Source organism: Oreochromis aureus, linkage group 2, assembly GCF_013358895.1.
Source record: "Oreochromis aureus strain Israel breed Guangdong linkage group 2, ZZ_aureus, whole genome shotgun sequence".
Classification (NCBI taxonomy): Eukaryota; Metazoa; Chordata; class Actinopteri; order Cichliformes; family Cichlidae; genus Oreochromis; species Oreochromis aureus.
The window spans coordinates 16,832,201-16,844,811 of NC_052943.1; the positions used below are offsets into that span (position 1 = coordinate 16,832,201).

The 12,611-nt window shown below is 40.6% G+C and overlaps 1 long non-coding RNA gene across 1 annotated transcript in view; it reads right to left on the bottom strand.

Moving 5' to 3' along the window:
* LOC120442708 overlaps window positions 1–12,611 on the bottom strand; it is an 83,036-nt gene that overhangs the window by 69,071 nt on the left and 1,354 nt on the right. The window contains exon 2 of the long non-coding RNA XR_005614884.1: window positions 7,040–7,098. This is a non-coding gene — a long non-coding RNA (uncharacterized LOC120442708). The remainder of the gene's footprint in view (window positions 1–7,039; window positions 7,099–12,611) is intronic.

Genomic DNA, 12,611 nt, shown 5'->3' on the forward strand with positions numbered 1-12,611 from the left:
GGTCAGTGGGCAAGAGAGTGACACAATAACAGACATACAAGTGAGAATTAGAGAACAGTGCGCGAGAGGAAACGTGACAGAGCTACAGAAAAGCAGGCAGTCAGTGAATCATTCTCACACACAGCGCTTTGGCCCAGATCAGCCAGAGAGATAAAGGAAGAGGATTACACTCTGGCTGAAAGACTTGGAAGTATCCTGAGTCTCTTTTGACTCTCTGCCATTTCTACAAAGTCACCCTGGACAATGAATCTGCTTGCATAAGCCCCTTTTAGACATGCACTTCTTTCCATTAATCTGACGGTACCTGAACATGTCAGTCTTCTGTCTGAATGTGCACCCTGATTACTTCTTCTCTAAAAGTCACAGTGGTAATCTTACTCGGCCACGACTCCTCACATATCTGTACCACTTTCAGCATGGAACAAGTCTGAATGCATGCCATCACACTGAGGGATCAGCGCTTGCAAGATGACTGAGCATATTTTTCGTGTGTCTTTGTGAGTTGTTCAGTTCACTAATTGTTTTGGAGAAACAGCAATAACATGAGAAAAAAACCCTCTTTCAGGATCTGTCTCATGGTCTCCCACTACCCAATTATTCCCATGGCTATAAGAGGCTCAGAGCCATGCCTTTATGAATAAAAACAGTTTTATATGCGTTAAACAGGCATTTCACTGCTGCACAGGTCAAGTATGAACATCAGGCTTTTCTCACATTGCTAAAGGTCCACACAGACCTCTCCAAAACCACCAAAGAGCTTTCATCTTTCGAGTGTTTTCTCATTAACTTTGCACAAATATTCCCTATCCATTATAAATTGAAATGTTTACAAAAAGTACACATTTATGATAAAGTGTTTACACCAAGCATCTGTGACTATAATCTCTGTTTTGACAAAACTTGAACAGAAGCTGGCATGTGTTTGTTGCTTCCAGCTATTCATGTAAGTCCTTCATCAGAGCTTATCACATGACTTTAACAACATCCAGCTGCACAATGCATTCATGGGCATTTTTAAAGTAAGTGAAATGCATACATTTATGACACTATTTCATTTTTAATCTCTGACATTGAGACACAACTGATTAGACTAACAGCAAATGCTACTTATCTACACTTTGCCCAGATTAGCTGAAGGAGGTAAGTGTCCAGTTAGTTCATAAAACTTTAATAAAGTGCCTGTCCAATAAGTATATTTAGGACATTTAATTGCTTTAAAATCCTGAATAAATAAACTCCGAATGACAAAATGTTGTTATTTGAAGTCAGCAATATAACAAATACAATATCTTAAAATGGTCTATTAATTACAAAACAAGAAGGAAAAAGAAAGTCAGGAGAATCATTCCTCTAAGATGTTGTGTTTTGTGTAGTGTTATGAGTGCACCAGTGGTTTAATGCAGACTGCAAAGGTCAGTCAGCTCTATCCACACTGGGAAAGCTATTTTGGAGAGAGGCAGTATCTATTACACTTAAGCACAAAACAACAGGAATTTACAACGGACACTTAAAAAAATTTTGGCTTTATGTATTTTTTAAACTATCTGGTGGTAGCTTGAGTTTCTTATGGCTGCAACTAATACAAAACAGGTGAGATCAGGATGTTCACCACCCAATCTCAAATCTGAATAAACTTCACTGCAGCCTCTTTTCATGTCATGTATTTTGTCAAAGTGTGTAGCTGCTGTAGGGAGCATTAAAATGCTTCATGAGAAAAAGCTGGAGTTTTGTTTTTAGTTTGTAAAAATGTATCTCTCTGTATTAGCCCTGTGGCATATTTTCAACATGTCCGGGGCATGCCCTGCCTCTTGCCCTATGACAGCTGGGATACACTGCAGCACCCCCTGCCACTTTAAATTGGATAAGTGGAAGATAAGTGGATGGATGGATCAATAAAAAATCAAAAATAAATTGCTTTTGTTGATTAATTGATTAACTGCTATTTATTCATTACATATTCATTATGATGACCTGTTACTTTAGCAGGTCATCATAAAGGTCATTCATAGTGCCAACAGGAACTCTGAAGTGATGTAAAAGCCAGTCTGCAGTTGGAAACTATTTTCTTTATTGTCTTTTTCTTCATATTCTACTACAATTTCTTCACTGTACTGTACTCTGCACTTTTGGATGCCTAGTAAATGAGAAAGGCTATTAAAAATATCTCTAGTTTACTCTGATTCGATAAAAGAACATGATATTCAACCCATCCCATATAAGATCAACAAAGTCCAACCATGTTTGGTTAATGTTTTGTTTGTGTTTGTGTGTTTGTTTGTTTTTTCATTTTCATTTTTAAAGCTAACCTAAAGAGCTGCTGCATACACACCTATTGTTTTTCCCAATTTTAAGAAGTCCTTTTTTCATCTTAGAGAAGTTTCTGGTGCTGGAGAGATGTGTTCAACCAACCATTGTATACTGCAAAGTTCCTCCTGTACTGAGAGAACACCACACCCCACAGCAGGAGCCAAAAAGACAAAAACAACTATCCAAGGTTCTAAGAACTACAATACTCTCCAGTTCCTGCAGTGTGGACACATAAAAAAGGAAAGTGGAACTTCCTCCAAAAGTTATCAGAAGTATGAAAAAAGTTTATGATGTACAAAACCTCCAAAAGGAATGACCAGCTTCACACTAAAACTTAAACCTTTCTGTTGGTGTGCAACTGTAAATTATAAGATAGTAAAATTACAGTTTTGATTAAATAAAAGTTTGGCAGGTAAATAAAATTTTAACTATTAAGACCCAACTGCCAAATTTCACAGAAATCCAGCAGAAAATATGTGTACATATTGCTTTAGGTTGGAGAAAAATGGTCCACTGATACTCGGTGATATTTGTACTGCTTCTGGTTAAACTGCATAAATAAACTAGGGCTGTAGGTCTGGCTTTTTTAGTTTTACTTGAAAATATGAGTACATTTTTAACTAACTTTTAACTTGGATAGAACATGCCTAATATTTTTGCAAACATCTCTGCAAATCAAAGGACTACACTCACTTTTTTCTAGACAAGAAAACTTGAAGTGTGCATAATTAGATATCTTTGTTTGAACATTTTACCCCCCAAAATCTGCAAATAGGTGCATAGAACTTACAGAGCTTCTATAGCAAACACAAATGAATCACTGCACATGATTGGCAACTCAGCATCAATGCTGAATAGTTGATTTGATTTTATTATCCACTCCTACTTAAGACTAATTGGTTTGGGATGTCACACTCCACGTAGAAACAGAATAGAAGTGTGTGGGGAGAGGGATCGGGGGGTGGTTTGAGAAAGGCCCTTAGTGTGCTTTCAGTGTAGCAGCTGCTTGACAGTGGTGCTTCTTTCTGATGACCTTGAATAGCTTATTGATTTCTGTATAAACTCTGTAAAGACTTCATTTTTTTCCTCTGCCCACCTCCTTTTGTGATTTCCCTGTTCCAAGCTATTAGAATGATCCTGGTCAGGTTTATTGTGATCTTAAAAAAGTTTTCTTTTACACACTCAGATTTATGCTAAAGACAAAAACATACAAAGACACACAGAAAACCTTTGCTGTGTTGCTGTGTCTCTGGTCTGTGTTAGTCCCAGCTAAGAGCAGCTGCGAAGAAATCTAAAAGGGTCAAACACATAATGGGTAATAATCTCCTTGTGGAGAGTCTTCCCACCCAACAACACTGCTACTTCTAACAAAGACCTTGGCCTCAGGTCTCAGTTGTTGCTTCCCCTCTCTGGCTTCCACCAGCAGATCTCGGTTCATTGTTGTACTGCTCATCGACTTGTTAGACGAATCCAAATTTCACATGTCAATTAAATGAGTGTTGCCCTGGTGATTAACAGATCTCACTAATTGTCCCTCCCTCCTCCTCTTTGCTCCACTTTTTTTGCCTCCTTCCCCTCCTCCTCTTGCTCTCCTGCCATTTTCCACATGGAGGAGCAGGGAATGGGGCTTTGTGCCGTTGGTCCCCATGCCCCATGTCAAAGATGGCTCCTCACCCTCTTACCCCAGCCACACTCATCCTCTGAGACTTCCAGATCCTCTTTCTGAATTCTCGGGATAAGGAAAAGATGAGCAGAGCATAAAGGGACTATATGTGAATAGATTGCACAAGCGTTAAAGGTATGTAGGGTCGATGCATTTCATCCTATTTAAGGGAGACGCACCAAAACATAAGACCAGGATGCTTGCAAACAACTGCATGTGCACCTTGCACACAAGAGCTCAGAACACACACTCAATCTGACACACACTCCCACACGTGCACCCTGGCAGATAATTACCCCAACAGCCTCTGGAGAGCAGAATGCCCATGTGGGCCCCATAACCACTTTAGACAAGGGCCATGGCACACCCTAGACCCTCCTTCTTTGTCTGTCTCCCAAGACATGTGTTTGTTTTACTTGATTCAAAGAACTTGATCTGTGGATCTGTGGTGTTGGAATAAAGTATGCTAAATGAAGTCATGAAACAAACCTGAGAAGTAAAATCTGGCACCCCTATGAACTGTGTGATTTTCAAACTGCAGGAAAAATGTATTAAATTTTCACTTAACTTTATTCCAGTGGACTGAAATTCACCCTTTGCTGTGATAAGTATCATAACAGAAACATTAAGTAGACTTGCGCACTTCTGTAATGTACAAAACCTTTCTTTGAAAGATACACTATATTTAAAAATATTTCTGTACTTCACTCCTTGGAAATGTTTAAATGGTTGATCAAATAAACTATTAAGATGATGTTGAAGTAGTTTGTTTGCTTCCAGCTTTACTTTGCTCAAAATCTAGGACTACAAACTCTTCATGAAATTATTTCATATTCTGTGAGTCACCCCTTTCATTTCTAAGCTAAGTACTTACTGCAGGTGTTGGATGAATGCATTGAAGTAAAAACTGGGATACTTCCCACACTCACATCAACACACCCACACACATATGCCCTGCTCTGATCACTTTGACAAGTGTGTCATGCTGACTTTATATGAGAACTCTACAATATTTGGATTTTGAAACCCTTGAAAGCAAGCAAGTCATCAGACTCTTTCTAGTCTTAAGCAGAGCTCTAATGACCCATCGTCACAATTAAACACAGTGGACAGCAGCTCCAAACACTGGGTGACATCTTAAAACTGCGTGAATGGGCCCTAGACCCAGCACCCCCCCTCCCCTACATCACCTAATGTTCAACACTAACCAACCATCACACAGACCTACATTCATAGTCCAATCTACAATGGAAAGCACTGCAGCAGGCCAGTGTAGCCCAGACGGTTTCGTTTGCACTTTATCAGACCACACAAAACAGCAACGCCTCATTGAGCCACAATTTGCTGCTAGTTTCCTACAGGAAGCAGAACAAAGAATGGGGCGGCCCAGTATTTCTTTTTGTGCCAAAGCAGCGGACCAGAGAAGGAACACACACACACAAACACACAGCCAGAGTAAGTGAGGAACTGACAGAGAGAGAAAAATGTGAGAACAGCAGAACAACACACTCCAGAACACGTCTGTCACATCCTTCAAAACACACTATGAGTAAGCTGCCGAGCGGTACAACCTTTAACCAGACACTTAAAGACAAAAACACAAATAACAATTCTCAAATGTTACTCTTGTTGGTGGAAAAATACATGTAAAAAAAAGTTTGTGGCCACAACATCTACTGGAGGGAACAATGGTGTGCTATGACTGGGGTCACGGACATGGCAGCATTTAAAAACCGCTTGGGGATAAAATGCTTCTGTTTGAGCAATCACTGTCCCTTTCCCTCCCTCCGTTTCCCCGGTCTCAGTCCCGCTTTCTGTCTTGATGTCTCTCTCACTCTTCTTCTCTGGTTTTACTACGACGATAATTCCTGAGTGAGTAACTGAGTGTGCGTGAGCCAACCGAGGCCAAAGTCCTGTTTGTGCATTAGTGTAGTCATGCGAAAGCGCGTGTGAATGAGTGTGCTGCTTGTGGATGAGTGCTGCAGCAGTGAGCGTGCTGAGGGAAGCAGAAGTCTGCAAAGCGAGAGGAGCTTGCTTACAACCAGGCTACTGGTTAGGGCTGGCCCAGCACAAATAAGATAAAAAAAGAAACCCGGCAAATGCTGCAATTATTGTTGAAATGAGGCTAATACAAACAACACAATAATGTCTGAAGGTTAAAGGCTCCACATAAAAAAAACAAAGCAAAAAGCATGCATATATAGCATCAGATTCATTACCATGCAAATCAAGATCAAAACATTTTATCAAGTTCAGTACACCATAGTCCTAATCTTCAAAGAAATCTATGTCTGAGTACAGTGAAGTGCTCCCTGCCGCCCGCCTTCCCTTTAACCAACTCCAACGTTACAGTCCAATTTGAAATAGAGAAGAACATCCCCTGTGGCAGAGTAAAGTATGTTGCCATGACAACACGAAGAAGTTTAACTCCTGACAAGTAAGTGCAGATGATGTGCTGATTGTGCTTTGTGTAGTAAGAGTGCGTGCTGGTTACGACGGCCTCTGCTTTCTGCACCTTAACCCACCCTAACTCTGCTACACTCTCTTCCAGCTGGCAGCTGTTTGTCCTGCTACAGGATGGGTGTGTTTTGTTTTGTCTGCCTGTGCATGCATGCATGAATAAATTATAAGAGCTTTGGACCTTTGGGACAGGACTGAGCTGCTCATCTGGCCCAACAGAGCACTTCTGCCCTACCAGTATGTGGCAAAAGATGATCGCTAATTGAAAGTGGCGAAGTGATCTGATGACACTGCGGGGATACTTTGGTTTGTCACAACGTGTAAAGGCCCTCGCTTTTTAAGGGTGGCTGCCTTCAAGGAGGGGTTAATCAATGCACAGCTTAACGCAGACTAGTCAGGACAGAGCGCAGTTGCTGGTCTCGGGGTAACTGAGGTCAAAATTAGCAAGACATTTCAGGAAGATGCTCGCTTACTGTGCTGACTTTGAAGCGATTACAACACCAACACTGTACCTTCAGCAATATATCACACAAGAAACTATGCTGATACTATGTCAGCACTGTCATCTAAAGCAGAGAGAGCACTACTCACAACATGTTGTTTTCTTACCTCAGCCATAACTGGATAGCAGACAGCATCCCTTTAAGCAGACGGCCATGATACAGAGCCTGTAAAAGTGAAGATAAAAATGCATAAGCTCAAAGCATCAATCATGGTCAGAAAATAGTGATTCCATACACAATTGATTTCCATGGTATCTTCACTCCCTACAGCACATGCGATTCCCGAGTATTTTCTTCGCACTAATAAAGACATTTGATATGGGCCACAGAAAGATGGAAGAGGAAGAAAGATATGTGTGTCTGGCTACATTCCTGTGCCTAAACATGTCATATGTTCAAATGGAATTCCCTTCTAGAGCAAAGAGCATCATATATTATACAACTCTCATGTCTAGACACCCTCCGCGATCTAGTTTTTCCTCGCACTTTCTCTTACACAGATGTGCATTAAAAGCCACTTTTAACAGTGCACTACAGTTGCTTGTAAAATTGTGATTGTGGTTGGGCTAATTTACTAGTCATGAGACAAAAAGTTGCAGTATTTGTTTTAACATAATGGACTTCAGCTTGAAGGTGAAATCTAACAGTTGCCCCTGGATAACCCTCTGTCCTAAATAAAACCTATATGCTCCAAGACCACCTTCTATGTTTTTAAGTGAAATAGAGATCTGTAGAAACTAATTTACTTTGTAAACACACCACCCAAATCTTGTTTACACTATTGGGAGTTGCAAGCACATGTGTTTGAGGAAGGAGACCTCTTGTGTCTCCTGCACTGCTACAAATACATACACACACTGTACTCAAACCTGCACCCACTGACTGTATCACCAACAGCCTTCACCCCCTGATGTCCACTGGGAGGAGCAGCCACCCCCTGCCCTCCTCCAACAGGGGGGTCAAAGAGTATTTAACACGAGAGTCCTACATTCCTCCAAGGTGATAATTGCTGTAGCTGCTGGCAGGGGGCCATGAAGCGCAGGGTAAACAAGCAATAAGACTCTCTATGAACCGCCCCATGCCCTCCTGGCTAAACAGCATGCATGACTGTGACTTGGGTAAATTATGCCATCAAGCCAGGCGTGACAGCGTGTCACCTACTGCAGTGGAGTGAGTCTATTTGGTGTCTGAGCAGCCAGGTGTTTCGTGAACTATAACTAAACCATCAGCAAGACAAGACTTCACACATTTTATCAAATACTGTGAAACCTAGAGGCTAAAGACTAGCTGCATTAAATAAACTAAACATTAAGCTAAGCTTAGAAATCATGAAGAACAATAACTCAGTAACAAATTACACCAGCTGTGCAGACCTAGAAACAGGTGGGAGAAGGGATGAATATAAGTCGGAAGACACCGAGCTCTATTCTGTCCCACATTCCAGTTCAGGTCTTTTCCCTCTCCGGCCCTCTGTTGTATAGAGGGTTCATTAGATTTTTCAAATATAATTTGTGCGTGTGTCAGTTTAAATTGAACCAAAGTCTGATGCTGAAAATTGATTGGCTTAATTAATTTGTTTTCATCTTCTGCATTCAATGTGATTAATGTTGCAGCTATTTTATATTTTCTTTTTTCAGCCTATTTGCTTAATATCTTGATTTTATATATATTTAGGAAATTTCAACATTTCATTCAGCTTCTGCCTTTTTTTTGTCAAAACAGATTCCCAATTCCCAAAATTAACAATACATCATAAATGCTTTAAGATATGGACTTCTAATTCAAATCACATATTTAAGAATTCCTGGCTCACTGAGCTTACTAACCAAAGTGCATTGTACTTCACAAGAGGGCACCACAGTCTTTAAAAGTTTGTCTTGCATAACCGGCTCCATGGATACTGACAAAATTCAATTTGCTAAATTCCACTGATGCATAACATGTGGCAGTGATGGATTAAAACAGCTTAGTACAATATTAAACTAAATCCAAAAGCCTAAATGTCACTTTAAAAATCAAATAACTCACTCATACATTCTGCAAATCTGATTTGTGAGTTTGACAGACTGCGATCTTCAGTCTATTCAAAAATCTGACTCTCTATATTTTAAAGAAATGTGCGAAATCAGTTAACACACTGCGCCACAAGCCCTCATCCATATCTACTAAAACTGACAGACATTTTTGGTGACTAGATGTTGAATATTTTAAATAACACAACAGTTTTACCTAATTTAACCAGCAAAATGACTGGATTATTTATTTATATGGCCAAAAACATCCCAGTTTTACAGAACATCACTTTCCCAACTTTTGAGGTGGTGGGTGGAAAAAATATGTTTCCCCAGTGGGGCAGTCAGGAAGTCATCTGGGGATCCAAAGGTCCAAAGTTCATACACCCGGGTGGTGGAAGTCTTACTTTTTACCACAATTTATGCATGTGGTATGTTGTCAAGTGCTCATTATGAACAAGCACGTGAAAAAATGAGCACTTGACCTCACCGAGTTCACTATATTCCAGCAATGATGAACCATGGTCGCTAGCAGCTATTTGTTTTGTCAACAACCCTAAATCCCCAAATTAAATTTCTGCTATACTAACAAACATTGTAAAGCTATAATTGCCCAAAGTGAGCCACTGCATTGGGTTTCACGCTATATCATTATAGTGAACACTGGCAGCAGTGTTCCACGTCTGGACTTCCAAATAACATATGCCTAAAACAACTACTGCAATACTGTGTATTATTCCACAACACAAGACACACACTTGGTTTCTAATTTATTTAATTTGCCGATATTTTATTAAGAATTGTAACTGTAATTATCTTAATAGATAAAAATGTGTCAGAAACACTGCATAAATTACAAAAAGACAAATAAATGCAAGTGTTTGCACTTTTTAAAGGGATAAATATTTCCCCCCTCACATGCACACACATATTAGCACACACACATATACACATATACACACACATAACAAAATATTGACAAATTAAATCAAGCAGAAACCAAATTTGACTCCAAAATGTTTTTTGGTAAATCAAGTCAATCAAAGAAACAATGAGGATTTATTGTTAAACTTTTAAGTGCATAAAATGAAGTTGCTTAGAGAATGGTTTCAATGGTTTTCAAATACCACATTTATTCCTCTTGTTTGTTTACAATACTGACAAAAGAGGAAAAAATGTGTAAAATTAGAAAAACAAATGATTACAAGCATATAATCATACATACTAAAACTCTACAGCTTAGCTAATGTGATCCTATAAGCAGCAGTGTTCACATTTGCAGGATTGTTTGAGTTTTCACTAATCTGTGTTTTAGCCTTGAAAGAATTTTAATATTAAAAAAGTAGGTTTAATTAGAATTTCACTTTTATCTTCCACTTCAGTGTGAAATTTGATTTTTATCTGTTTCATACATACAGGCCCCTGTTCTCTGCCCACATATGGTCCCCTCAACCCCGCACAAGGCTTGGGGAGGTTATAAAAACTGAAGGGGTGATTAAAAACCAGGAATAATGGCCTCCACAAAACTAGGAATGCGTTTAACTGGTACAATTGTTCCAAATCAGGTTGCCATTAATATCAGAAATGATTCTGCAGATCTTGAGAGGGGGACTTTACGGGGATTTTCAACTTGATTTTTACAGAAACTGGCCCTGGGAAAAATGAAAGCATAGGCAGAATGTACTGTAGGTACATGATTTATGTCTGAGGATGACCTAGAAGGATTTAGGTTGGGTATATCTAGAACTGTGCTGACCTACCCACCAGTTCTGCATTGTTGAAGTTTGGTGGATCCTCCTAAATCCAGGATTAGGAAAGTCAAATATACAAACACCTTCACCCCTCCTCTTTTTCTCACATACAGACATACCAAGAAGAGGAAGAGGTTGAAAGCGTTAGCATTGGCTCCTGCCTGCCTGCTAAGCATGCCCAAACCCCAAACCCCATCACTCTTCTCATTACTTGAGCTTCATGGCTTTTTAGGGCTCTGTGCTTTATCTGGGATTTCACATTTCCTTGCCTGCCACTTGACATGGCTCAACCAGCTGCCAGCAATCAAGTAGCAGAGGGCAGCAGCGGCACCGGCTGAGTCTTCAGGCTGCACCTTGATTTGAGAATTGCACATCACAGCCACTGGCCTTGCTAAGCTCCGGTAATTATTGGCCACACATGCCATCTTCCCACCAACTCTATTTCTACCCCACTCCATAGACTGACTTGACATAATGGGTGAAGGGGAGAGGGGCTGCATGTAGAGAGATAGTGATGGTCATGGGTCATGGGTGGATTGCATGGTGTTGATGTGTGCTTTAAAAGGCAAAAAGTGTTCGACAGAGCTGGAGAAAGAAGTGATAACACGTTCTGCAAATCATCCATACTGTCAATCTCAGAATGTTCCATATGGATCATCCCCTTATGTGTTAAAGCATGTCAGTGCCCTTGTCTATTTGCTTGCACCTACAGTACACATTGTATGTGTGTGTGTGTCTGCATGTGTGTGTGTGTGCGCATGTGTGTCTGTGCCTAATTGAGAGGTAAGCAAAAAAGTTGCCTTTAAAGTTTCCAATAAATATCCTGCCAGTAATGTCAAACACCTGCCCGTAAAGCCCAGAGGAATGCTAAATGAAACCAAGTTGCAGAGCCTGTCTCCTGTCTGGGGTCTCAAGTCAAGACAGCAGGATTTGTAATGGCTGTAACCAGGATTATTGAGTTCAAGCAGAACAGCCAGGAAGCAAGAAAAAACATAGCATGGTCAGCACCACTGCTTTTCCTCCCTCTAACAGCCAGTACAATGAGTTGTGTGTCTCACTAACAGTAGAGATAGATTCCAGATTATTCCTCAACTTAGTCACCCTCTTGGCATCAAAACATAACAAAACAGCCATAAACTGTTTGTTTTTTCTTAAACCACTATTATAAGAGCCAAACGATCCAACCTTCACAGGGACTGCTGTATAATACTAGTGGACACAAGTGTGATTAAACAAGAAGTGATCTTTTTTGTGAAAGTGTGAGCCAGATAAAGTGAGACAGATGATTACTGCAACTCAAAACATGACCCACTGACCTCCCCACCCCAGTGTCGCACACCAGTAACCATCTCATGCACACACACATGCAGTCTGAACACATACAAAGATGCATGCGCTAATGCACACACATCTACAAATATTCAGTGTCATGGAAGGAAGATGCTCTTGGTGAGAGCGTGTGACCCTAGAAGCCAAAAGATGCTGTCATTTGGCCTCATCTCTGGTTTTCATTGCCTAAAATCCTGACGCCTTCCTCCCGCTGCACCTGTCGAACGCCAATAGACCCCCTGCCCAGACCTTTTCACCACTGAGAATATATGGCCGTGCTCCTAGGTCCAGCCTGGCTAATTACCACTGGCCTCAAATCGCCCCCAAATGCCACAGTAGGGTAGGGTTTTTAGCTGCTGTTGCCACCCTGAGGCTCAGCACAGCAGTCCTCCCTGTTATTTGGTGCCTCTCTATTCCTCAACGTGTTCCAGATAAGGCTGACCACGCAAAGGCATTTATTTCCAGAGTAACAGGCTGCCCCATTCAAGCCAGAGATTAAGCACTGCTGTCTACACGCAACCATGAATAATGAAGCTATCACTCCAGACAGGCAGGCAACAGCAGTGTGAGTTATATACAGCAGTAA